The 27,627-nt window shown below is 47.3% G+C and overlaps 1 protein-coding gene across 4 annotated transcripts in view; it reads right to left on the reverse strand.

The window, feature by feature from the left end:
- Positions 1-27,627, reverse strand: part of mtd (TLD domain-containing protein mustard) — a 756,074-nt gene that overhangs the window by 643,233 nt on the left and 85,214 nt on the right. The window lies entirely within an intron of this gene.

Genomic DNA, 27,627 nt, shown 5'->3' on the forward strand with positions numbered 1-27,627 from the left:
GGTGGAGAGACTGAATGTTTGTGTAGACTGGAAGCCGGCCAGCCAGCAGCCCACGCGCGGGCGAGGCAGAGAGAAAAGACAGCTCTCTGGGCCAAAGGAGAGAGAGAGAGAGAGAGAGAGAGAGAGAGAGAGAGAGAGAGAGAGAGAGAGAGAGAGAGAGAGAGAGAGAGAGAGAGAGAGAGAGAGAGAGCATGTGTGCTTTCATGCATTTATAATCTCCTACTAACAATAATTCGACAAAAACAATTATACCATCAAAAGAACATTTTCAAACACGAAAAAAACAAATAATAATATATTAAACAATGATATTTCTCTCACAAATACACGAGGGTAAAGGGCCGCCCGGATCTTTCCTACAGCACCTGTGATGTCCTATCCTGTCTCCACTCACACCCAGCCACCATGGAGTCACCTGCAACCCTCAGGTCACACAGTCACAGTCACCTGCAACCCTGAGGTCACACAGTCACAGTCACCTGCAACCCTGAGGTCACACAGTCACAGTCACCTGCAACCCTGAGGTCACACAGTCACAGTCACAGTCACCTGCAACCCTGAGGTCACACAGTCACATCACAGTCACCTGCAACCCTCAGGTCACACAGTCACAGAAGAGACCCAGCGGGTCACGCTAACCTCCCACCTCCCCTGCCCGTTACAACTGTGGTCGCCACCAGGCATCACGCAAGGGCTGACCCTCTCCCACACAACGCACGGAGCTGAGCACACACACGCTCATGGCCTCAGAGGGGAAGACATTTCCTCATTCATGACAACCGAACGCCTTTTTACAATCATTTCAAAAGCCTCTTATCAAAGAGAAAATTCTTCCCACTCTCCTTTCACTAATTGTACAAAGTCTAATTGAAGCATGAACGGTTTAAGGGAGGGTCTCCTAACCACCACCACGGCTGCCAGGGGATTTACCCAGTCGACCCCATCCTGTAAGGGCAGTGGGCCATCTCCAGCTCACATCAGTTACACAAGCAACAGGTTTCTTCCTCTCTTCGAGGGAGGGGGGGAGTAACGATGGTGGCTGCCAGACGTGTCTTATTCAACTGCGACGATGTGATTATCGCTCAACGTAGGATGAAGAGGGAGAGGTAATGTTTATGTATGTGATAATCCCATTAAACTGCCTCTAGTGGAAGGGAGGAGGAGGAGGAGGAGGTGTGTCTCTCTGCACCGGATAACGCGAGCAGCCACGCACCGGTAGCGACATTCCACCTCCTCCCAGCGAGTGATTTTAATGACTGCCTGCACTCCGGCCGGTGTCCCGAGGCGCTTCAACCAACCTCATCGACTGTGGCATCGTCCCACAACTTTCCCCGTCCAAGTTTTGAAAAAAAAAAAAATAAATGAGGCGTTCCATCGATACTCCATGCAATCAGGCGTTCTTCAAAAGCTATACCATTCCAGTATATATAGTGTATTTACGCTGAGCGAGCCAGCACTGCGTAGACATGACCTAGATGATGATGTGAGTCACGCGGAAGAGGCCGCGCGCACTGAAACAATCGCTCACTCCCGCTTCCGCCTCAACCTTGAACTGTCTGCAAAAGTAAACTTGGCTTAGCCTGAGCAACAACCATATCGCTCGACAGCCGAGGAAAATGCCGGGGAAACTTATTGTACACGACAATCGCAGTAGAACATATACTTGTAATACTTTACACGTGAAATGAAACAACTGAATGATACTGAATCAAATCCCATCTCCCCACCCTCCCTCTTGTCTCGCGGATACGTCTGGCAGCGGGTTTTGAAACGGCAGCAGGCAGCGTCGGAAGTGTCGCACGGCGGTCATGATGACTGTCCTCACGCTCCTTCATCCATCTCGCTACACCCAACTCTCCTCCAGTACTCGGCAACCCAGTTGTGTACTCACCTTACTCACTCCGTCAGTCGTAGATGAATACAACCATGAAATAACGACCAAGGGACACATGCTATTGTCGGAAATGAATGAAATAGGGGAAAAAATGAGAGAAAAAAGACAGAAACGTTCGTACATATTGGAGTATTCTATTTCAATCTTGTATATTTTCTAATTCTACTTTAAATATGGATCTTTGTATTTCGCTGTCATGAAATTCATTCATTTCGTACGTCTACTAATAACCACAAGCTTATCATTCGTGAGTACACGGACTGAGAAACAAACACAAGCGTCTTTACGAACCGATTGATATATTATACGAGAGAGAGAGAGAGAGAGAGAGAGAGAGAGAGAGAGAGAGAGAGAGAGAGAGAGAGAGAGAGAGAGAGAGAGAGATGCCACTCGGCCGAACACTGAAGTAACAGTCTTAAGGGAAGCTGAGGGATTGTTCCCCCCTCACTCAACCCACTGGGGTCGGAGTAAGACCCTTTGTGACCTCTGTAATCCTTTGGCGCTACCGCTCACAGGATGAGCATGGGGTTCACCGGCACGAGTCTATCTTCCCGCGGGTGATTCGTTGGTTCAGTTAGCCTCCCGCGGGTGATTCGTTGGTTGAGTTAGCCTTCCCGCGGTGATTCGTTGGTTCAGTCAGCCTTCCCGCGGTGATTCGTTGGTTGAGTTAGCCTTTCCGCGGTGATTCGTTGGTTCAGTCAGCCTTCCCGCGGTGATTCGTTGGTTGAGTTAGCCTTCCCGCGGGTGATTCGTTGGTTCAGTTAGCCTTCCTGCGGTATTCGTTGGTTGAGTTAGCCTTCCCGCAGGCGATTCGTTGGTTCAGTTAGCCTTCCCGCGGGTGATTCGCTGATATAGTTAGCCTTCCCGCAGGTGATTCGTTGATTCAGTTAGCCTCCCGCAGGTGATTCGTTGGTTGAGTTAGCCTTCCCGCGGTGATTCGTTCGTTGAGTTAGCCTTCCCGCGGGTGATTCGTTGGTTCAGTCAGCCTTACTTGGTTGATTACACCGTCCTTAAACGCAATATCCTTGAGATCTTACCCTCTTTCCATTCACCCTCCATTTCTTACCTCTATTTTCCCCTCATTCCATATTGCCTCACTCCCTCCATCCTTCCCCGGAGCACATAAAACTATCACTCTCCTCACAAAGTGGTTCTCTGTTTCATTCCAGCGTTCCCCAAAACCAAAGTGAAGGATCTGCCATCGAGTCTATGAGTGTGTTGAGCAATGATGATGATAGGCTGAGGCTAACTTGTGATTGTAGTACTGACTAGGACCAATAAATTCTGTCTGAATGACGCTGTTAGTAACAAATGCCCAGTTCTGTGACAAATGATCCGCGTGGATATATATATATATATATATATATATATATATATATATATATATATATATATATATATGGGAGTGGATTTGGCAGCGGATGGAACCATGGAAGCGGAAGTGAGTTTTGGGCCATTCTTTCGTCTGCTTCCTTGCGCTACCTCGCTAACGCGGGAGACAGCGACAAAGCAAAATAAATAAATAGAATAAATATATATATCGTTATCGATACTCGTAAGGTTTTTCTTTTTTTTGCGTGACCTCCATACATGTGGAGGTCTGTGTGGACAACAGGTTAATGAGGGAGGTGATAGTGTTGGTACACGTACGAGTCATCTTCGTTCAGTGGGTGATGGCTAGCGCGTTGTGGTGAGGCCCATCAGGGTATATATACACCCGTTTCATGCCGTCAAAGTACAAACACAGAGCCACTCTGGTCGTCACGGCTGCATTGTCTGTGGCCATAACAGACTCGAACCGAGTTCGGCGTGAAGTGATGCCATCCTGTGCAGTGAAGTGTTGCCATCCTGAGCCGTGGGGTACTGGACACCACACATTCTGGAACCTTCGCAGGAGCCAACAGACTTGGCGGTGGCGTGAGTGTCGTTCGTTGAGACGAAGGGAGGCAACTGTCATATAACCTTCCCACGATTAGCTTGAAAGTTTTCTTTCAGTATCGTAAATATATCGTAAATATATCGTAAATATATCGTAAATATATAAATACGATTATTTTCCTACATAGTCCAGAAGTTGCTAGTAACCTGGACTCTCTCTCTCTTCCACCGGGCGTTCTTATAGCGCTACTTCCAGTAGCAGGGGATGTAACAGACCCTTGGTTATGATGGACTGCCCTTAGATCCGACAGTTAAGTTAGATGTGGTCAAAGGCGTCGGCTATCATACCCAAACGGTCATTATTGCCCCTGTTCAAATTAAAAGGTCGACTCCCATGTCCCCCCCCTCACGCACATAGATTCCTACACGCACCGCACATAGATTCCTACAGTTTTAAACTCCTGAAAGATAATTTTCATATCGAGGTCTTCCTTCATCGTGTTCCATCCTCATTCATTTACAATTTTTACTCGAGTCAAATTTCATCAAAAAATGCCCCCAGGTCAACAGGTGAGTCTGCCCAAGTCGTCACCTCCCTTGAATGTTGATGCAGTCCTTCGCCTTTTCCACTTCTCTCATGACCTTGGCATCATCAGCAAACATATTCACGTAGGAGTCCAATCTTTCCTGGCGAGTCATTCACGAAATGGATCAGGAAGAGCAACGATTCCAGGAGGGAACCCTTAGGCACTCCAGTGTGACGCTGCCTTCCTGGTGCCTCCCACCTTTCTCCTGACGACCCCACAGCACTGACGAAGGTATACAAACAAGTAACAGCAAAGGGATAGAAGGAAAAAAAAAGGGGGGGGGGGACTTAGGAGAAAGAAAACGAGGAAAAATGTGGTGGAAAATGGGATGCAAGAAAAAGATGATAAAAGTGGATTGAAGAAGGAGAAACAGGAGAAGGAGGAGGAGGAGGAGGAGGAGGAGGAGGAGGAGGAGCAGGAGGAGGAGGAAGAAAATCAATAAGAGGAGGGGAGAGGAAACACCAAGCGAAAGAATCTGAAAAGACGCGTGAATGATTTCCCGGATTTGTTCAAGGACGCGAAGGTGAGGTGAGTGGTCTGGGTGGTGAAGATGATGACGATGGTGATCACTGGGCCTGGGATAGTGAATTTCCTAATAGGGGAGGTGATAATGACTGTGGTAAAGGTGGTGGTGACTTGTGATGGTGAAAATCATGGTAGTGACGGTGATTGTGGTGATAATGATGATGGTGACAGTGATGGTGGTGAAGATGACTGTGGTGGTGATAATGATGGTGATTATCATGATGGTGATATGAGAGTGATAATGATCCTGCCGATGGTGATGACCCAAGAAACGGCGAGATGGTGACAGTGGTGACTGAAGGGAACAGTGATGATAACATGGTGATAGTGATGGTGATAGTGATAGCTGGGTGACAGCAATGGTGCTGTCATATATATCAAAACAGAGGCAATGGAGGTAGAGAAATAGTGATGGTTATATAAATTGGCATCAGTGATAGAGATGGTATTCTATTGGTGGGGACATGGCGATAATGATGGTGAGGTCACAGTGATAGTGATGGTGGAGGCAGGGCGACAGTGATGGTGGGAACATGGTGACAGTGACAGTGGTAATGGGGTGATAGTGTTGGTCGGGACATCTTGATAGTGGCGGTGAGGACATAGTGATGGTGAAGGTAAGGGTGGGTGATGGTGGAAACACAGTGATAGTGATGGTGGGGACATAATGATAGTGATGGTGGGGACATGGAGACACTGGTGGTGGAGGGATGTAGTCTTCCTCTTGTACTGAGTTTATCTGGTTCCAAGTCGTCAGCAAAGTGAACCATCGCGAGTTAACAAGAGTAAACGGGAGGGACTGAACGAATCAGGAAGGTCTGAACGAATCAGGAAGGTCTGAACGAATCAGGAAGGATTGAACGAATCAGGAAGGTCTGAACGAATCAGGAAGGACTGAACGAATCAGGAAGGACTGACCGAATCAGGAAGGACTGAACGAATCAGGAAGGATTGAACGAATCAGGAAGGACTGAACGAATCAGGAAGATCTGGACGAATCAGGAAAGATTGAACGCATCAGGAAAGATTGAACGAATCAGGAAAGATTGAACGAATCAGGAAGGACTGAACGAATCAGGAAGGTCTGAACGAATCAGGAAGGTCTGAACGAATCAGGAAGGTCTGAGCGAATCAGGAAGGTCTGAGCGAATCAGGAAGGTCTGAGCGAATCAGGAAGGACTGAGCGAATCAGGAAGGATTGAACGAATCAGGAAGATCTCACTAACGGAGTCTGAACAGGTACCATGAATGAAGCAGGGCTCATCGTGGTCGTGGTCGGGCGCCCGTCAGCCTCTGGGCCCGTCTCCACCACCTCCGCGACCAGAAGCCTCGGAGCCACACAAGGGGAACTCGCTCCCGGACGTCGGCGTTCCTCAGGGTCACACAGGTGGCGTTCGTGCTGCTGCCCCCGCCAGTGTTTACTGCGTCTGAGGAAGTCTTTGGAGCCCGTACCACGCGGGGACCTTCCCACCACAGCTTGTTGACTGTACCGGGGAGTTTTTACGACGTGTGCACTGCTGCTAGAAGGGTCTTCGCCTGGGCTTGAGGCACAGCTGAACGATCAGGATGGTCGAAGGATGTGTGGAGGGCAGTGGAGAAGGATGGAAGGAAAAGAAGAAATGGAGGAGTCGATGCCTGGATGACTGTGTCTCATCTGACAAGTCATGAAGTGTGACTTGAGCTTACCGCTCTGTTAATCCACAAGGGAACACAACAACAGCATTAAGGAACTGATAACTTATCGCACAATCGGGGGGGAAAACAGGCAGCTGCGATACGAAACTGACAGCTTGCCTCACACTGACTTCAGAATGACCTTGGGCAAGTAGCAGACTGGCGTCAGATCATGCCACCTTCCATCTTACTGACAGAAGCTCCGTTCATCAACGGTGTTTATGATTCCCACCAAAAACGGGGCATTTCCTCCGCCCATGGAGCTGTCTCGTGTCACAGGTCTGGCTGCAGGCATCACAGAGGGAAAGTCAGCCAAGCAGTCGACTTGCCTCAGGCAAAGAGTGTGTGCAACGCTACTGCGCCTTAAGTCTAGGTCGTGTGACTCCAGATTCAAGGAGCCCTTCGGGCGTCTCCTCCCGTCGGTAGCAATCCACCATGGGACTCCTGGTCTTCCATCCCTCCTCTTGGAGTGTCTCTGCGGGGTCTGTTCCCCCACGCCCACCTATGGCATGAAGGGGCTGCACCTCTGCTCGACTCCAAAAGTAACCGGAACCACACGACCCACAATCACGCGCCGAGGTTACTCGGGTCCACGGCACGCGCCACGTTCCTCATTCTACCACATGAGCTCCACGAAAAGACGTGGCAGTCATGCATGGACTGCTCCCATGCATTCCTGCTGCACCTCATGCACCTACGCCAGCACCGCTGGACTCCTGCTGTTCCTCACCTCACTCAGTCTACCGCACCTTCTTTCCCCCTAACCCCCTGCACCTCTCGCAGCATCTTGCCCTGGGCTACATCACCTCTGTGCATCACCCAGTAGAGCACTGTCTTTTTGCTGTTGTCACTCGCGTTTCCGTTACTCTCTCAGTCCCATCACCAAACCAAATGCAACGTGAGGCTCGAAAGAACACGACTGAAGGTATGATGCTCAGTGGTGGTGATGCTGGAGGGACGGGGGAGGAAGCAGGGGGGCGGACAGGTGGTGGTGGTGGTGGAAGCTGAGGTGGTGATAATGGTGGTGGTGGTGGTGGTGGTGGAAGCTGAGGTGGTGATAATGGTGGTGGTGGTGATCGTGATACTGGTGACGATGGTGATGGCGGTGGTGATAGTGGTGGTGGTAGTGGTGGTGATGGTGGTTATGACAACGAATTGTGGTAATGGTGGTAGCAGTAATGGTAGCTTTGGCAAGATGATGGTTGTACTGTTGATGATGAAGATGAGGTCGTGGTGGTATTGATGGCAGCAGCGATGATGATGGTGATGGTGATGGTGGTGGTGGAGGAAGAGGAGGAGGAGGAGGAGGAGGAGGAGGAGGAGGAGGAGGAGGAGGAGGAGGAAGGAGACGGAGCTGGGTGTGGAAGGTGTCCAAAGTGTGGGTGGGGCGCTGCCACCCTCATAACCTAAGCGTATGGCGTATGTTCGAGGAATACAATATGACACATTACTCCCGAGTATACGTAGAGTATACTTACATAAATGTATACATACATACTCTCCTATGCATTATCTCATACACAGATATCATAGACAACGTTTACGACTGACGTAAAGTGTCAGAAAATGAATGTAATTGACGTAATGACATTACGTCTGAATATACATGAGACATATAAAAACACGAGAGGATGGTCTTTATCTTACATACGTGTGTCAGGACCACAGTGGATAGGGCGTGAGTGTCTGGGGTGAAGGGCGTGAGAGTCTGGGGTGAGGGTGGAGAAGTGTTGGCCTCCACCCACGTCAACCTGTGGTTTGAGGGATGGGGCGCACAACCCGCTCACAAACCACGCCAACAAATGTTTGAGTGAGGAGGTCGACAAACGTTTGAGGGATGGAGACGTACAAGCTGGTCACAAACAACGCCAACAAACGTTTGTTGGATGAGGTTGACAAACTGGTTACAAACAACGTCAACAAACGTTTTTAGGAAGGGGGAGGAAGCTGGTCGCAAACAACGTCAAGAAACGTTGGTAGGAAGGGGGACAAACTGGTCACAAACGTTAACAAACGTTTGTAGGAAGAGGGCGGCAAAGCGGGTCACAATCAACGTCAACAAACGTTTGAAGACAGGGGGACAAGCTGGTCATAAACAACGGCGATAAACGTTTGAGGGAGGAAAAGGGTGGGGGGGGGGAGGCGACAACCTAGTCACAAACGTCAACAAACGTTTGAAGGAGGGGAGGGGGAGGAGGAGGGTACCACAAGTTGGTCACAAACGTCAACTTACGTTTCCTTGATTTCATCGGAAATCCTGCGTCTGAGGGTCTTGTCCAGGGAGGTGTGGATGGTGCGGGTCTGCCCCAGCCGGGTCGAATCATGTTCCGAACTCATCTTGAAACTGACGCTCTTCGAATCTGGGGCGCGGAATGTGTGTGTACGTGTGTCCTTCAACTTGACATATCGCGTTTGGACTCTCCAAGCACTATCCTTAAAGCCTATTATACCATCTCACTATACCGTTCTTAATGATCCTTTTCCCCCCCACTGAGATGTCCACTGGTTCTGTGGGTATGACAGGCACTTAGAGCAGAGAGGTTCTGCTCTGCCGTGTTCTGCTACTTCAGGAGGTAACAGTAGCTTCTGATTCTCCTCTTTGCCACCTCCCGCAGGACAACGCTGGTCCTGCTACTCCTCGACCACCACCACAAACACTTAAAAGAGACCTTCCTCTCACAGATATTTCCTCCACTGGAGAAAAAAATAAAAGAGGCGGGTAATACGCATGCCTGAGCCACGTATCAACACGTAGAGCAAGGATGTGAGACGAGGAAACAGCGCTACCGAAATATGCAACGGAGAGAAATGATAAAAGAGGAATGAGGGTCGAGGATAGGGAAAGGGTGAGGCAGGGAAAGATGAAAACAAGACGCGAGGTGGGGCGTTGTGGAGGGGTTGTTAAGGTGGGTTAGTGGATTGTGACCCTCACCGTGTGGAGGAGGAGGAACACGACGACGACAGAGGGTGCTGCTGAAGCAACTTGTAAATACTGCTCTGGAGAGAGAGAGAGAGAGAGAGAGAGAGAGAGAGAGAGAGAGAGAGAGAGAGAGAGAGAGAGAGAGAGAGAGAGAGAGCACCTGGTAATCCACGGCGGAGGCAGGTAAGTAGCGTAGGGGTAGAGAGGGGTGGGTGAGAGAGGGAGGGAAGGTGAGGGAGTGGTGCTGGAGGTGGCTGGGAGGAGGAGGAGGAGGAGGAGGAGGAGGAAGAGATAGAGAGGGGGGACAGAGCAGCAGGTTTGGTCTCCTCCAGGGGGTGAAGGGGGGGAGGTGGGGGACAGGAGGAGGAGGAGGAGGAGGAGGAGGAGGAGGAGGAGGAGGAGGAGGAGGGAGACTGAAAGAGAGAGTGAAAATCCTTCCGCTTCGAACCAGTGGACTTCCTGTTACCTCCCTCCCTCCCTGGCTGGCTGGCTGGCGGGCGGGCGGCCCTACCACACACACACACACACACACACACACACACACACACACACACACACACACACACGACCGTGCTATTAAGGATTTGTGGGCAGTGCCTCTGTGTCCACTGCGACGCAAGTGACTGAAGCCAACCGTAAACAGAGATAGCTATTTCCCTAGAAGGGAGAGTGGTAGAGGGTTTATATCCTTCCCAAAATGGATCGTAATGAAGAGATTCTAACCCCCCCAAAAAAAATCTTCACTCAGACACGGTCCTTCTTTCTCCCCTGGGTCAAGCTCACTCGTACTTGCATGATCCACACGCGTCGTAAGGACAGGACACACACACACACCCTCTCTCTCTCTCTCTCTCCCTCGAGGTACGACACACGCGTGGCCTCCCTCCTCTGCTGCCTCGGAGTGTCAGGTGCTGACAGTGGCGAACGGGTTCGAACCCCAGCGTGACCTTAGGCCAGGCCACTGCATGAGTTAGGTAATGAGGCGAAATTGTTTATGAGGAATTGTTACGACAGAGGGTCTCACGACAGAGGCAACACCACCACCATGGCTGGGGAATATATATATATATATATATATATATATATATATATATATATATATATATATATATATATATATATATATATATATGGCAAAGACGCGGTTCACACAGGTTTGCTTGGAACATATGACAGTAACGGAAGAAGCATGTGTGTGTGAGTGTGGCAAGGTCAGCAGTAAATGAGACAGATGGATAGATAGATAGATATGGAGAGAGAGAGAGAGAGAGAGAGAGAGAGAGAGAGAGAGAGAGAGAGAGAGAGAGAGAGAGAGAGAGAGAGAGAGAGCAGACATTTCCCCATCATCCCTCTCCTCCTCCCCCTCCTTCTCCCTCCCCCTAGCTGACATCGGATGTGACTGGATTAAAACTGGTCTTCGCTACGTCGCTGGCGAGATGTCAGGTCAGATGACTGGCAGTTCGGTCTCTCGGAACGCCGCGAAGGTGTACGACGACCTCACCGTAGAACGAGCGAAAATGTCACCCCACTTGACCTCACCCGCTTCAGGCGTGATGGTCTACCTACCCTTAACGGACCACGTGACCTTCCGTAAGGAGTGAAGGAGCTGCCATAAGGAGTGAAGGAGCTGCCATAAGGAGTGAAGGAGCTGGCGTAAGGAGTGAAGGAGCTGCCATAAGGAGTGAAGGAGCTAGCATAAGGAGTGAAGGACCTGCCATAAGGAGTGAAGGACCTGGCATAAGGAGTGAAGGACCTGCCACTCGGAGTGAAGGACCTGCCATAAGGAGTGAAGGACCTGCCATTTGGAGTGAAGGACCTGCCATAAGGAGTGAAGGACCTGCCATAAGGAGTGATCCTACTTCTGACGCGGACGTGGTAACCCAACACTCGACCTCCGTCACGCGCCCCTCAATAAGGGCGACACAACCCGGGCCTTCCGGTGTCTCCAGCGGGTCACCCACCTCCTCCCCCACCAGGAGGGAACCAACCTCTCTTGCCCGCCCCGCCCCGCCCGCCCTCCAGCAGGTCACCCACCTCCTCCTCGCCCCACCAGGAGGGAACGAGTATCTTGTCTTTTTGACTTTTAACTTTTTAACCTTCGTATAGTGGCTCCACAACCAGGGTTTATGAGGTCGGTGGAGACACTACAAATCATGAGGGCCTGGGGAGTGTGAGGTGTGGCCTGTCTGACATGGTAAGGTGACTGTAACGAATGAAAAAAAAAAAATCTTACGAGTTAATCATTCTCTTTCACGTCAGGGGATCTGGTTATGGGTAGAAGTCTTCACTGAGGCCAGGCCTTACACGAAATATAAACATGAGAGAAAAGAGGAGGGCTATAAGAAACATGAAGACAGCGTGGGGAAAATCCTCTGATCTTAGGAGTGAGGAAAGACCCCAGGGGAGGTAAATAATGGGTCCCAGAGGCTGGCGTGAGGTGTAAAGGGAAGAAATAGACGTCACAACAACCCTAAAACCTTGAAGCTTACATCGAGTCGTATTTCTCAATCATCATCAACACGAAGTTAAGGATGTCACGATGGGGGGGCGTGTGTCAGTACCAGTCTAATGAGGTGTGTGTGTGTGTGTGTGTGTGTATGTGTGTATGTGTGTGTGTGTGTATGTGTGTATGTGTGTGTGTGTGTGTGTGTGTGTGTGTGTGTGTGTGTGTGTGTGTGTGCGACTGTGTGTGTGTGTGTGTGTATGGCTAGCAGCAACTCGTCCTTCTAATGAATGAAGGCACTGGCACGTAGGCTGACCAGTTCTGAAGTCTCTCTCTCTCTCTCTCTCTCTCTCTCTCTCTCTCTCTCTCTCTCTCTCTCTCTCTCTCTCTCTCTCTCTCTCTCTCTCCCGTGTCAGCCTCCACCAGACCTTTCCCTCCCTCCTCCTTCTCTCTCTCTCTCTCTCTCTCTCTCTCTCTCTCTCTCTCTCTCTCTCTCTCTCTCTCTCTCTCTCTCTCCCGTGTCAGCCTCCACCAGCACCTTTCCCTCCCTCCTCCTCCTCCTCCTAGCACCACCCACCCACCCACCAACTCACTTAAGGGTGAGAGTGGTAAACTGTGTAGGACACTCGCTCCTGCCCATGTTAGGTCGTTCGGGGACCGAGTGAATAGGGGTTAAAAGCCACCCCCCCCTTTTTTTTACTATAAATAAAAGTGCGTCTAAACCACTTCACACGACCTTGATATCTTAAGGTCTTGGGAAGACCAGAGTTTATGAATGCCGTCGGGTTTCCATCGCACGGAACATCCCTCCCGTCCTCCTCCACAGCTCTCGTCATCGTAAGACACACGTGTGTTGCGACCTCGTAAGACGCTGAACTACGAGAGGCACTGGCAGGCAGGTAGGCAGTGTGCTGTGTGTGTGTGTGTGTGTGTGTGTGTGTGTGGGGACGGGATTGGATTTTGACCCAGTGCTTATTGGGGCCAACTTGCCTCTAACACGACCCGAAACACAGGCGTTATGATAGAGCAGACCTCATCTCTTAACATCTCACACACACACACATTCTCCTGTTCACAGGAGAACGACCACAAGGACAACAGGTAAACAGAGAGAAAAATTTACCTTTCGACAATTCCCAACAGATATTATCAACACTTGAGTCTTACCGCGATTAAATAATGCCACAGAATACCCCGCTTGAGTAACGCAAGAGAATACCCCGCTTGAGTAACGCAAGAGAATACCCCGCTTAAGTAACGCAAGAGAATACCTCGCTTAAGTAACGCAAGAGAATACCCCGCTTAAGTAACGCAAGAGAATACCTCGCTTTAAGTAACGCAAGAGAATACCTCGCTTGAGTAACGCAAGAGAATACCCCGCTTAAGTAACGCAAGAGAATACCCCACTTGAGTAACGCAACAGAATACCTCGCTTCAGTAACACAACATAATACCCCGCTTAAGTAACGCAACAGAATACAACAGTTGACAGACACATTTCCCGCCCGTTATTGAGCATTTCCATAGCACATCTCATTACACTAATGACGGAAGTGGCTTAATGAGGCGGTCTCGCGTCTGGCATCGTAACGAGCGAGTTAATAACCTACAACACTTTCCACAATCAGGATCACAAACTCATAAATAAATATCCGGGGTAAGTATGTGGCCTATTCTCACTCCATGAATAATACTAATTACGTAAATTAAAAACAACCCGAAAATATTGTTAATGTTAATGACGGGTTATGTTATGGTTACTGAGGACGCTTGGCAATGGGGGACAGAAGAAGGACATGGTGGTAACACCCTTGGGTACTTGACCTATGACCTGTGACCCCTGAGGTACAGGTCGGAGGTCAAGGGGGAGAGAAGAGGGACATGGTGGTAACACACTTGGGTACTTGACCTATGACCTGTGACCCCTGAGGTACAGGTCGGAGGTCAAGGGGGAGAGAAGAGGGACATGGTGGTAACACACTTGGGTACTTGACCTATGACCTGTGACCCTTGAGGTACAGGTCGGAGGTCAAAGGGGACAGAAGAGGGACATAATGGTAACACACTTGGGTACTTGACCTATGACCTGTGACCCTTGAGGTACAGGTCGGAGGTCAAGGGGGACAGAAGAGGGACATAATGGTAACACACTTGGGTACTTGACCTATGACCTGTGACCTCTGAGGTACAGGTCGGAGGTCAAGGGGGAGAGAAGAGGGACATGATGGTAACACACTTGGGTACTTGACCTCTGACCTGTGACCCTTGAGGTACAGGTCGGAGGTCAAAGGGGACAGAAGAGGGACATAATGGTAACACACTTGGGTACTTGATCTATGACCTGTGACCCCTGAGGTACAGGTCGGAGGTCAAGGGGGAGAGAAGAGGGACATGATGGTAACACACTTGGGTACTTGACCTCTGACCTGTGACCCTTGAGGTTCAGGTCGGAGGTCAACGGCGACACAATGAGTCGTACCGTCAATAACATGAGATAAGATAAGGGTCATTTCCCCCTCCTCCAGAGAGAGGACAGTCATCACGTGACCTTAAAGGTCTGACGTAATCATCATAACACGCAAGAGACGACTTTAAAGGCGATCTGCTTTCTGAAGTTGAATGATGGGTTCCATTTTCTTGACATCACAGAGAGAGAGAGAGAGAGAGAGAGAGAGAGAGAGAGAGAGAGAGAGAGAGAGAGAGAGAGAGAGAGAGAGGCAGCTAAGGATGTAAAAAAAAGAAAAGGAAAAAAAAAAAGGCGTGCCTGCCAGTGGGATGTTATCAGTATATTCAGAAATTATCTGTAATTATGGTCCTGGGTTACCTATAATTATGGTCCTGTGTTACCTATAATTATGGTCCTGGGTTACCTATAATTATGGTCCTGTGTTACCTATAATTATGGTCCTGTGTTACCTATAATTATGGTCCTGTGTTACCTATAATTATGGTCCTGTGTTACCTATAATTATGGTCCTGGGTTACCTATAATTATGGTCCTGGGTTACCTATAATTATGGTCCTGTGTTACCTATAATTATGGTCCTGTGTTACCTATAATTATGGTCCTGGGTTACTTATAATTATGGTCCTGTGTTACCTATAATTATGGTCCTGTGTTACCTATAATTATGGTCCTGTGTTACCTATAATTATGGTCCTGTGTTACCTATAATTATGGTCCTGGGTTACCTATAATTATGGTCCTGTGTTACCTATAATTATGGTCCTGGGTTACCTATAATTATGGTCCTGGGTTACCTATAATTATGGTCCTGGGTTACCTATAATTATGGTCCCGGGTTACCTATAATTATGGTCCTGTGTGAGATCTAAGTTTACCTGATCTCACTTCCTCCAGACACGATAGAGAGGAATACAAAGGAAATCAAACAGCAACAGACCACAACAGACTCACAACCCCTACAAGCCAAATAGACCACTGGGTCTACCCCCTCAGCCAACAGACCACTGGATCTACCCCCGAAGCCAACAGACCACTGGGTCTACCCCCTCAACCAACAGACCACTGGATCTACCCCCGAAGCCAACAGACCACTGGGTCCTCCCTTCTCCTCATCCCAGCCAACAGACCACTGGATCCCCTAAAGCCAACAGACCATTGGGTGCCCCCTCCACCCACCTCTCCTCAAACAACAGATCACAGGGACCTTCGCCCTCCCGAAGCCAACACAACACTGGATCCCTCCCAAAGCCAACAGACACCACTGCGTCCCTCCCGAAGCTAACAGACCACTAGGTCCTCCTCCCTCCCTGAAGCCAACAGACCACTGATTCCCCCTTCCCCTTGAAGCCAACAGACCACTGATTCCCCCTTCCCCTTGAAGCCAACAGACCACTGATTCCCCCTTCCCCTTGAAGCCATTAGACCACTGATTTCCCCCCCTCCCCACCAATATTCTTACTCCCATAGCCATTTATGACGAGCGTAAGAGATGTAAAAATCACATAACGATCGAACCTGTTCCGTGCACACGACTGCAACAGCATCAGGAGCCAGCAGGCATCGTCATAATAAATATATATATATCATTCATCGTAAAATCTACGAGGACAAATACGGTATAAACAAATGACTGGATGTGTGTGTGTGTGTGTGTGTGTGTGTGTGTGTGTGTGTGTGTGTGTGTGTGGCGGTGAGAGACACGCCCCATCGTTGGGCAACACTTTCGAAAGTCTCCTCCGTTCTCTCGGCCGCCCGCCGTCGTGCCATTGCCTCTGAGCCAGCCAGGAGCACTGGAGCTTACACAGAGGGAGGGAGAGAGAGAAGGGCCTCAAGAACTGGGGAAGCTGGACAGCGTCGTCATGGAGGAGGAGGAGGAGGAGGAGGAGGAGGAGGAGGACAAGGACAAGGAGAAGGAGAAGGAGGAGGAGGAGGACAAGGACAAGGAGGAGGAGGAGGAGGAGGAGGAGGAGGAGGAGGAGGAGGAGGAGGAGGAGGAGGAGGAGGAGGAGGAGGAGGACAAGGACAAGGAGAAGGAGAAGGAGAAGGAGAAGGAGGAGGAGGAGGAGGAGAAGGAGAAGGAGGAGGAGGAGGAGGAGGAGGAGACACTCATGTATGTACACATACCAAGAGGCGGGAAGGTTTCTTTCTTTCATATCATTCGTCGGGAAATCAGTCCAGAATGCAAGTCGATCTACTGGGAAGTCAGTCCAGAATGGAGTCGATCTACTGGGAAGTCAGCCCAGAATGGAGTCGATCTACTGGGAAGTCAGCCCAGAATGGAGTCGATCTACTGGGAAGTCAGTCCAGAATGGAGTCGATCTACTGGGAAGTCAGTCCAGAATGGAGTCGATCGACTGGGAAGTCAGCCCAGAATGGAGTCGATCTACTGGGAAGTCAGTCCAGAATGGAGTCGATCTACTGGGAAGTCAGTCGAGAATGCAAGTCGATCTACCTGTGCGATAGGCGACGTTGCTCTGCAGTTCTCAAGCATGATGAAATTACCTGAAGGAGAGGTCTTGTGGTTAGGAGGAAGGAACCACCTGAAGTGGGTGATGTGTCTTGGAGGAGGAGGAGGAGAAGGAGGAGGAGGAGGAGGAGGAGGAGGAGGAGGAGTAGGAGGAGGAGGAGGAGGAGGAGGAGGAGGAGGAGGAGGAGGAGGAGGCTAGTAATGTTACCAGCCAAATGAGTGGGGAGTTTATGGTGCTCCTGACCTTATGTGCGTCTCTACACACTCCTGTCCTACTCTCTGTGCTTCCCTAGGTGTTCATCCGTTTTCTCTTTCAGGCGTGTGTGTGTGTGTGTGTGTGTGTGTGTGTGTGTGTGTGTGTGTGTGTGTGTGTGTGTGTGGAGCCTGGTCATGGCCAGAGGGCGGGGGTAGATGTGTCTGACTGCGAGAGAGTCGTCCTTTGTGTCTCTCCGGACGAGAGATTCTTTTGCCTTTTTAAAGGCGTGATGGAGGTTGGCCGTGTAGGCCCGAGACATTCCTGGGGCGTCGCCTTCACCTACACCAGCAGGAGAGGACGTGGTGGTGGCAGGTGGTGGGGGGTAGGTGGTGATAAGAGGGGGGCACCACGTACACCAACAGGCAGGCACCCCTCCCCCATCCCCCACCCCCGACACCCCGAAACTAGCATTCTAGAACTGGATCTAAGAGGGTCGGGGGGGGGGGGGGGGGGGGGGGGGGGGGGTAATGTGAGCGGTCGAGAGAGAGGGAGAGAGTGAGGGAGGGAGGTTGTGGCTGTGATATATATATATATATATATATATATATATATATATATATATATATATATATATATATATATATATATATATATATATATCCCTGGGGATAGGGGAGAAAGAATACTTCCCACGTATTCCCTGCGTGTCGTAGAAGGCGACTAAAAGGGAAGGGAGCGGGGGGCTGGAAATCCTCCCCTCTCGTCTTTTTTTTTTTAATTTTCCAAAAGAAGGAACAGAGAAGGGGGCCAGGTGAGGGTATTCCCTAAAAGGCCCAGTCCTCTGTTCTTAACGCTACCTCGCTATCGCGGGAAATGGCGAATAGTATGAAAAAAAAAAAAAAAAATATATATATATATATATATATATATATATATATATATATATATATATATATATATATATATATATATGGGGGTGTGACTCTCATCTGAGGTAAGCTGTGTTTGTGAGAGGTGAGGTTGGGGGGGTGTGGTTGTGAAAGGAGGTGATATGTGAGGAGTATTTAGTGGGGTGAGAAGTATGGATGTGAGAGGTGAGGGGTTGTGGTTTTAGCGGGGACGAGGGGAATGGGTGTGAGAGGGGTAGGGTGTTGCGACACAAGAGGTGTGGGTGTGATAGGCGAGGTGGGAGGAGGAGGAGGAGGAGGAGGAGGAGGAGGAGGAGGAGGAGGAGGAGGAGGAGGAGGAGGAGGAGGAGAAGGAGAAGGAGAAGGAGAAGGAGGAGGAGGAGGAGGAGCAGGAGAGGAGGAGCAGGAGGAGGAGGAGAACAGACACAGCTCCCCATAACTACACCACTCACTGCAAACCCCCACCCGTCACCCTGAGGCCACTCCACGACCCTCTGCGAACCATCACATCCGATGCGTCACTTGGATGAGACAACCTCTCCCCCAACCACCATCCCACACACACACACACACAACACCACCACCATCCACAGTGTACATGTCTATCCTCAAAAACCTCCTCGTCTTTACAATTGCTGGACCCCCTCCTCCGTTCCGATGGTCCAGGCAAGAAAGAAAGAAAAAAAAAAAGGCAGGGAACATTTTACCCAGACTCACCCTACAGGACGCCGCTCCGAGCAGTGTGTGTGTGTGTGTGTGTCTACCCCCAGCAAGCAGCAAGTCACCAGGGACTGCGCTAGGGATGAATGCCACTGTGGGAAGGTCATTGTTCCGGCGAGCTCGACACAGCCCACTTCCAAATGAGGTATTGATCTCATCTCACAACACTAGTCATCTCCCTCCTCACGCTGTTTCCACAACGTTAATTCCTTCTCACCGGATCATAACCTTAACCTCAGAAGTCGTAACAAAGGAGACGCGTGTGTCGTGTTAGGTGGAGTTTAAGAGCACGCGCGCGCGCGTGTGTGTGTGTGTGTGTGTGTGTGTGTGTGTGTGTGTGTGTGTGTGTATCTGTGTAAATGTTTGAACCGACGCTTGATTATACAACTGTGAGATTACGACTACACTGAGGATGCATGTATGAATGAATGTTTACGTATGAATGAATGTTTATGTATGATTACTGCCTGTGTGTGGCGGGGAGAGTTTTACACTTTTGTTGCCCCCGTTTCTTAAACCTCTGTATATATATGTATCATGTCTATACCTCCCAGGTGTGTATACTTACACCCAACCCAAAGCCAAGAGAGTGTATGTATACTCATGTATTCTATACATATAGAGAGGTTCCGGAACTCATTTCTTTCCTCGTTTTCTGGTGGGACCAAAAAAAAAACCTCTCTTGTTTCCTGGAACCAAGTCTGTCTCCCGGTTACTGTCTGCTGTCTCTTGAGCTCCCGTCTAATCGTCTCGAGCCAGCGGTTTTTAAACCCTGTGGTTCGCCTAGCGCAAAGTAAACATGTTGTTACCAATATCTTCAGAAACGATCAATTCAGTGAGTTTTGTCTTATTCTTGTTTTTCCCATTTGTGTCATCAATAACTAAACAGTGAACGTAAGGCATCACAGAGGAGTAATTTGATAACCTGTCGCCTGTTCATTAAAAATTCTTCTCTTCGCGAATCTTGTGGTCTGTAGCGAGGATGTCCAGTGTAAGTCTGTTTGGGATTCCATACAGGACATGGTCGCTTTAGTACGATTTCCATATCGCCTTTCTTTAAAAAATAAGCACGATGTTTGATCTCCTCTGTACTAAACCCTCATCAAACGTATTTTTTGTTTTTGGAATACACTCCACCCAACTTATCATCATCTATGTACAACCTGCTATTCTATATTCTAATATCCTCTATCCTTAGGATTTCTCTTTACCAGGACCTTGCGACTTGATGGCTGCGCTACAATCAGTCACAGGGAAACGATAGACTCTTTGGGAGTGAGAAGTTCCTCCCTCACCGACCCCTGGAGCCCTCTTTCTCCTCTTGACAATCAAAAACAGCCTCGCTCGAAGGTGACTTTACACTCGTGGTGTAACCCCTTAAGAGCGGAGTTCGGCAACACCCGCTGGTTCTAGGTCGTAATATATGCAATCCAGACACGGGTGGGGTGGGGCGCGGGGCGTCGGGGCGGGGCGGGGCGGGGCGGGGAAGGAAGGGTGAGGGTTGGGTGTTTAAAAGTTGGCCAGGCCTTACTGTCTGCCACAGGTCCTCGTCGTTCGACAGACTGTCTACCCTGAGGATGAGAGAGAGAGAGAGATAGAGAGAGAGAGAGAGAGAGAGAGAGAGAGAGAGAGAGAGAGAGAGAGAGAGAGAGAGAGAGAGAGAGAGAGAGAGAGAGAGAGAGAGAGAGAGTGTGTGTGTGTGTGTGTACCTGGGGACAATGAGGTGAATCTATCGTGGAAACACTTTCATGGGATGAGAGATTAAATTGGTTTCTAATGTACCAAAGCCGATGCTTCACACCAATTCGAACTGAGGTATACGGAAGCCATCATAGCTTCATAAAACTACAAAGGAAAGTTGTAGGGAATGAAAACAGAAAACTTTTAGAAAGTTTAGGAAACTATATTCAAGTTATATCATCATCAATCTATAACCCTAACTACCCTTTCTCCAGTAGCCCCCCCTCTCATGCCTCAAGGGTGCACTACAATCAGTAGCTGGGAAATGATGGACTCACTTTGAAGTGAGGTCTTCGACGAGATTGTATGCCGATGACACAGCAGTAAACATATACATAGTCTCTCTCTCTCTCTCTCTCTCTCTCTCTATATATATATATATATATATATATATATATATATATATATATATATATATATATATATATATATATATATACTGAACAAGACAAAGAAATTGCATTATCCTATCCTGTATTTTGCAGGTCCCAACATCCAATTCACAAAGCGAGACAAGTAAATAAACGCAAGACGGAAAGAGAGATCCGAATCTGTCCCTGTGTTTGCGAAAGTCGAAAAAAAAATTGATTGGCGGATACGAGTCTGTTATTGTGTGTGTGTGTGTGTGTGTGTGTGTGTGTGTGTGTGTGTGTGTGTGTGTGTGTGTGTGTGTGTGAGGTAACAAGATCATTACGGGGCTGGGTGAGGTTGACAGTGGATGAGGTTAAAAGTGACGACAGTGGCGGAAGGTTGGGTGAACCTGGGTTGTCGAGGCTGGATGTGGAGTTAGGGAGGGTGGATGAGCTGTGGGGAGTATTCAGGGTGTGGCATGAAGGTGGAGGAGCAGCGAGCAGTGTTAAGGGTCTGAGGTAGAGTGAAGGGGGTGCGGTGAGGGAAGTGTTCAGCGAAAGAGAGAGAGAGAGAGAGAGAGAGAGAGAGAGAGAGAGAGAGAGAGAGAGAGAGAGAGAGAGAGAGAGAGAGAGGGATGAGCTGTGGGGAGTATTCAGGGTGTGGCATGAAGGTGGAGGAGCAGCGAGTAGTGTTCAGGGTCTGGGGTAGAGAAGGGGGTGCGGTGGGGGAAGTGTTCAGCGAGAGAGAGAGAGAGAGAGAGAGAGAGAGAGAGAGAGAGAGAGAGAGAGAGAGAGAGAGAGAGAGAGAGAGAGAGAGGAGCAAGACTGATCTTCAGCTAGCGGAGGAGGTGGTTGTGAGTTGTGAGGGGAAGTTTTCTGCCCCCCCCCCCCTTAGGGAGAAAGCATCGTGCGGTCTTCCGTAAAAAGTTTAAGGTCTTTAGGGAACCGGGAGCGGTCTTCCAGAAAGTGGCCTGTGGTCTTTGGGAAGTAGCGGGTGGGATTCAGGATGTAGGAAGTGTGGGTCACTAGAACGTGACGTGTGGTCTCCACAGAGAGGCGTTTCCAGATACTGGAAAGCAGTTTTTATGGTCTACAGGAAGAAATGTGCGGTCCTCGGAAAGCACTGGGCTGTTCTTTGTGGCAAGCGCGAAGAGCGGGAGGGACAACGATGTGGCGGGTGCTGGGACAAAGGACGCGGCCTTTGGTCAACAGCACAATGTCTTCGGAAGGCAACGCTCGACCCTGAAGAAGGAGTCTCCGTTCTGTGGAAAGCATCGTACGGAACAGTCTTCGCGTCAACATCGAACAGTCTTGGAGGAACCCAACGTGCAGAGCAGAGCCACTGTTATCAGCAGCAGACGTGAAGTAAGCCAATATTCCGAGAGGCTAATTGGCTCTGGATTAAGATGGAAGGCAATAAGAATTTAGCACGCAGGGAAAACAACCACGAGAGATTTGTCTTCAGTAACTTTCTGTAAATCCATTTTCCTTTTATACCCACCAGGAGGTTTACATCACTCGACCCGAGTTATTTCTTACAAGATGTCTCGAGGGGGAGCGAGAGAGAGAGAAAAAAAAGAATGTTGCTTTGAAAATGTATATAAGAAACTTCCTTTGTCGTAGGGAAGACGCGCTACTAATGAGTTCTGTGTATCTAGAAAAAAGCTTTGGCCCTGAATGGCCCACGAGGTAAAAGTGAGGGAGTTAGAACAGAGTTCGTGAAGCGAATCTGACTTACTCAGATCCAACTTCAAAAAAAGACCAGCAGGTGTTGCCTCAGGGGCTTGGTAACACTCTGTCTGGTACCTGCGTGGGACCTGGCTTCATAAGGACTTAGGGGGCTGCGAAGGTCACGATGGTACCTCATCTGGTATACCTGCTTGGTACCTGGCAACACAGCGATCAATATATCTATAAATATCCTGACGACACAAAGCCTGCTATATATACGAGAGGCTTAACAAAAACATTCCTGTGAGAGGCCTGACAACACACTAATGAGAGGCCTGACAACACCCTACCTTCCAACTCTGTGAGCCCTACTTGCCATCTATGAGGCACTTGATAACACCCTATCTGTCATTTGTGAGGCATCCGATAACACTCTAACACTGTCAGAGAGCATTTGACACTGTACTGCAGGAACACAAGCATATGACGCTCTCGAGATGAAATCAAACTCCATCTGATCGCTGAGCACGAACAACCCGCCTCAGTGTGCCTCGGGCTATCATGAGGGAAGGGTGTCCTTTCTTTACTCTTCCTGGCTGCCTTTCGCGTTGGGAGAATGTTGATCCTGGGCGATGTACTTCTTCCACCTGTGCTTCAAGATGGTTGGCTCTTACCTTCCTAAGGAAAAAGAGAGCCTAAATTCTTCGCCTGGAAGCATGAAAATGTGGATCCACCTAAGATGTCTAAGCGCAACTGGGCGCTCAGAACTTACGATCGGGTGGCTGTCTGCTGCAACACCTCCTCAATGTCTCGCTTCATTCAGGAGACGAAGACCCTATTGGACACGAAACATTTGACTAGAATACCTCAAGGAACCTTGCCGATTCCCCACACCCAGACGTCTGCAGACGGTACTCAGGCTAAAGGAGAGATCATAAAGTATCAACATGTAAGCGCGACGTCGCTTTGGAAAATGTATGGAGAAGAGGACAAGACTTTTTACGTACACTGTACATAGCGTGAGATGGCATCAAGCTTTTCGCCCCGTCTGAGTCAACATAAAAAATATATATAAACAAATATTACTATAAACTATATATGGCGACCTGAGAGTTCGAAGACCCAATGGCCTAAATAATGTAAAGCAATGGGAAGAATGTATATCTATAATCCCATTCATATAAATCCTTTCATATTCAAGAAGAAAAAAAAATACGAAGAACATCTCAAATAAACGAAAGTCGTCTAATTAGCAATTAACTAATTATCAAGTAATCAACGGTAAGCAAAACGGCGTTTACACACAGCGTCGTCGCGCACGCGCGCGCGCGCGCGCGTGTGTGTGTGTGTGTGTGTGTGTGTGTGTGTGTGTGCAATGGAAGCAGAAGCAGAAGATGAACAATACGTCTCCCACAGCGCTCAGGATGAGGGTTTCACGACCTCGTTTAACAGCGCTGGAGGTGATGATTACTCTCCAGTGGCCGTCATTAACGACAGCGGCTGAGGTTCGGGAAGTGCTCTACACCGATGCCATTAACAAGGGGGGGGGGGGGGGGGGTTATAAACGCACCTCGCATACGCGCACGCCATCATGAACCCGACCATCTCTGAACTGCTCCTATCACAGAAGTACGAAGTATGAACCTCTTTGTTGGATTCATCGAATGAAACGGATAGAAATTCAGTGTGTGATAATCATAATGATAATGCTAATAATAATTCTATTTTTCCTGTAATTATAATAATAATAATAATAATAATAATAATAATAATAATAATGATAATAATAATATTGATGATAATAGTAATAATAATAATAATAATAATAATAATAATAATAATAATAATAATAATAATAATAATAATGAAGATAATAGTAATAATAATAATAATAATAATAATAATAATAATAATAATAATAATGTTATAATAATAATAATAATCATATAATAATAATAATAATAATAATAATAATAATAATAATAATATTTCCTATACTACTACTACTATTTATAAAGCTCTGTTTCCTAGGATTACTATCCAAAATCACCCAATTCACTTAAGTACGAATTACTCCTCATATATCACTCACGAGTCTTTAGGTTCATATTCCCATCTCACTACACTCGTACTGGACAGACATGACAACAGTATCAAAAAACCTCAACGAGTTATAATAGTATTTTTTCTTCTTTTTTTTTGGCCAAAATTAATGTTTGTATCAGCAGGAAGGAGAATATCGGGGGTCGTGAAGCTCGCCTTGTGTGACGCCGTGACGAACTGATTTCTCACTTTCATAAAAAATTTGATATATCTTTAATATCAGTCAAATACAATAACCGAAGTCATCATAAAGATATTTCTTTTTTTTTATTCCAAACGCTTTGACATTTTATCATTATGTCATCACTGGCAAGAAGATAAACATTAAAAAAAAAGAATAATAAAGAAATCATTCAGTAAAACACGACCAACAACTTTGCTGCTAAAAAAAAAAACGAAATGTTCCACTCACACCAATTTGGAGAGGTACGGAAAACATGTTGTTACTTTAGAGTGGAGTTTGGAAGTTTTAATATAATTAGCAGCTTCGCTCCCTCCTACTGCGCTAGCTCCTGTGGAGGGCTACTACACCCATCCCTCATCCCTTCCTCTCTGGCACACACACACACACTCCCTCACCTTCATAACACTCCCTCTCTCCCAATTGCTACACTCATTCACTCTACCATTTTCTCTCTTCATACCTACCTCATCACAAGCACAACCTCCACGCTCAACAATAAGATTATTTTCCCCGAAAATATATCACTCCAACAATTTCTGTCCTTCAACCATATGGATGAGTTATTGGCAATGTGTGTGTGTGTGTGTGTGTGTGTGTGTGTGGAATTATTGTCCTACGTCTGGCAACTTCCTCGGTGCGCGCGCGGGCACATAAAGACACTATCGCCCCACCAATCACTATTACTCCCGCGTAATCGTTAAACAATAATCATTTCCAAGTCATCCCGACATAAGAATGACTACTGATATCATAAGGCCTGCAGGGGGCACACAGAATACCCACAAGAGTGTCGCCAAGTACGACTCACATACCATCACGTAGGCATCTCTTGCACATAGACACTTTTTTTTGAATCTGACATTTGAAGGATACTGTATGATTCTTACTACTGAGTGAGGAGAGGTAGGGAGGTAAACTACACCTAGTTCAGCTCGACTTTAAACGTTCCTCCTAACTTGTTTTGAAGGGTCGTAAGGCGAACCTGCTCGACCATATATGAGGCAAACGGTACGATACTTTGACGGACAAGCGCAGGTCGGTTGACATACGTAAGTGACAGGACAATAATAATTATATGCTTTGCTCAATCTGGTTAAAAATTAATACCATTGTACTGACTGGAGTAACGCTAATTCAGTCATAAACTGTAACTCCTTTACTACGAGAAATATCGTTGAATTTTCGATGATTAAATATACAAAGAATTGTAACGGTAATGTGTGTTGGGAGTTGGGGGGCTGGAAATCCTCCACTCTAGTTTTTTTACTTTTCCAAAGGAAGGAACAAAGAAGGGGCCAAAAGAGGATTTTCCGTCTAGAGAAGGCTCACTCCTGTTCCTGACGCTACCACGCTAACGCGGGAAATGGCGAATATATAAATATATATATATATATATATATATATATATATATATATATATATATATATATATATATATATATTATATATATATATATATATATATATATATATATATATATATATATATATATATATATATATGATTACATGTGATTATATGTGATTATTACACGAGAGTGCACTTGGGAACTTATCGTGTTTCATTTTCCCCGTGGACTTTTCGGAATATACTTGCTCGCACGCAAAATTGTGATCCTTTCCAATATATATTGATATATATTGATAATATTGATCACATTCGTCCGTAATGATAGTTATGAAGGTGAAATCGCAATTCAGTAGTTCATATAATTTCACTGAACTTGTAGTTTTTCTATACATGCATCACTACATGTTTCGCGAAGACACTCCACCTCATCAGGTGCAAACAATTCATATAACTCTTTATCCTAACACCACAATAAAAATAGATGTTAGTGGTGTCTGTGTTATCCTCCATTAACTCTTATCTCTAACTGTAACAAACAAGATTCCGCTTATCTGATACTATGATAAGCAGGCTTCTAATACGAGAGAGAGAGAGAGAGAGAGAGAGAGAGAGAGAGAGAGAGAGAGAGAGAGAGAGAGAGAAGACCCATACCCCCCTTTACTATTACCATTCTTAACCATTTCCACGACACCTCTCCCTCCTCCACGCAAAGTTAGAGGCCACACATCCTCATACGCCGAAGACAGTGTGTTTACATTACCATCAACACGACAGCAGCAGCGGGTGTACACCCACCCCAGAGCTCGCTCTCTCTCTCTCTCTCTCTCTCTCTCTCTCTCTCTCTCTCTCTCTCTCTCTCTCTCTCTCTCTCTCTCTCTCTCTCTCAGGTAGTTGTGCTAAGGCCAGAACAGCTAGCAAAGATCTTGGATCTGTGTGGTCTGTTTATCTACGTTAACTCTCTCTCTCTCTCTCTCTCTCTCTCTCTCTCTCTCTCTCTCTCTCTCTCTCTCTCTAGTTTACAATCGATTGTGAAGGATCAGTGTGGTTTACATGTGTGAGACTAAATCATTATATCGTAACTCAGGGTAAATGTTGGGTCAGTAAATCAAAATGGCGGGGATAAAAAGAGAGAGAACTGGTGCCATTGTGTATCTTTTGTGCAGATTTTCAATTCGCTGATTGAAAAGATTAACAGAAAATGTATAAAACATAGAAAAGAGAGAACAATAGTTAAAGTTATAAATAATAATAATAATAATAATAATAATAATCATAATAATAATGATAATAATAATAATAATAATAATAATAATAATAATAATAATAATAATAACACACACACACACACACACGATAAGCTCCCAAGTGCACTTTCGTATAATAATCACATCATCAGGGGAGACACAAGAATGAAATGTAACAGTCAGTTGATATACAACGAAGAGACGTAGCTAGGACGCCATTTGGTAAACAAGCGACTACCCGAATATATATATATATATATATATATATATATATATATATATATATATATATATATATATATATA

Source organism: Panulirus ornatus, chromosome 1 (assembly GCF_036320965.1).
Source record: "Panulirus ornatus isolate Po-2019 chromosome 1, ASM3632096v1, whole genome shotgun sequence".
Lineage (NCBI taxonomy): Eukaryota > Metazoa > Arthropoda > Malacostraca > Decapoda > Palinuridae > Panulirus > Panulirus ornatus.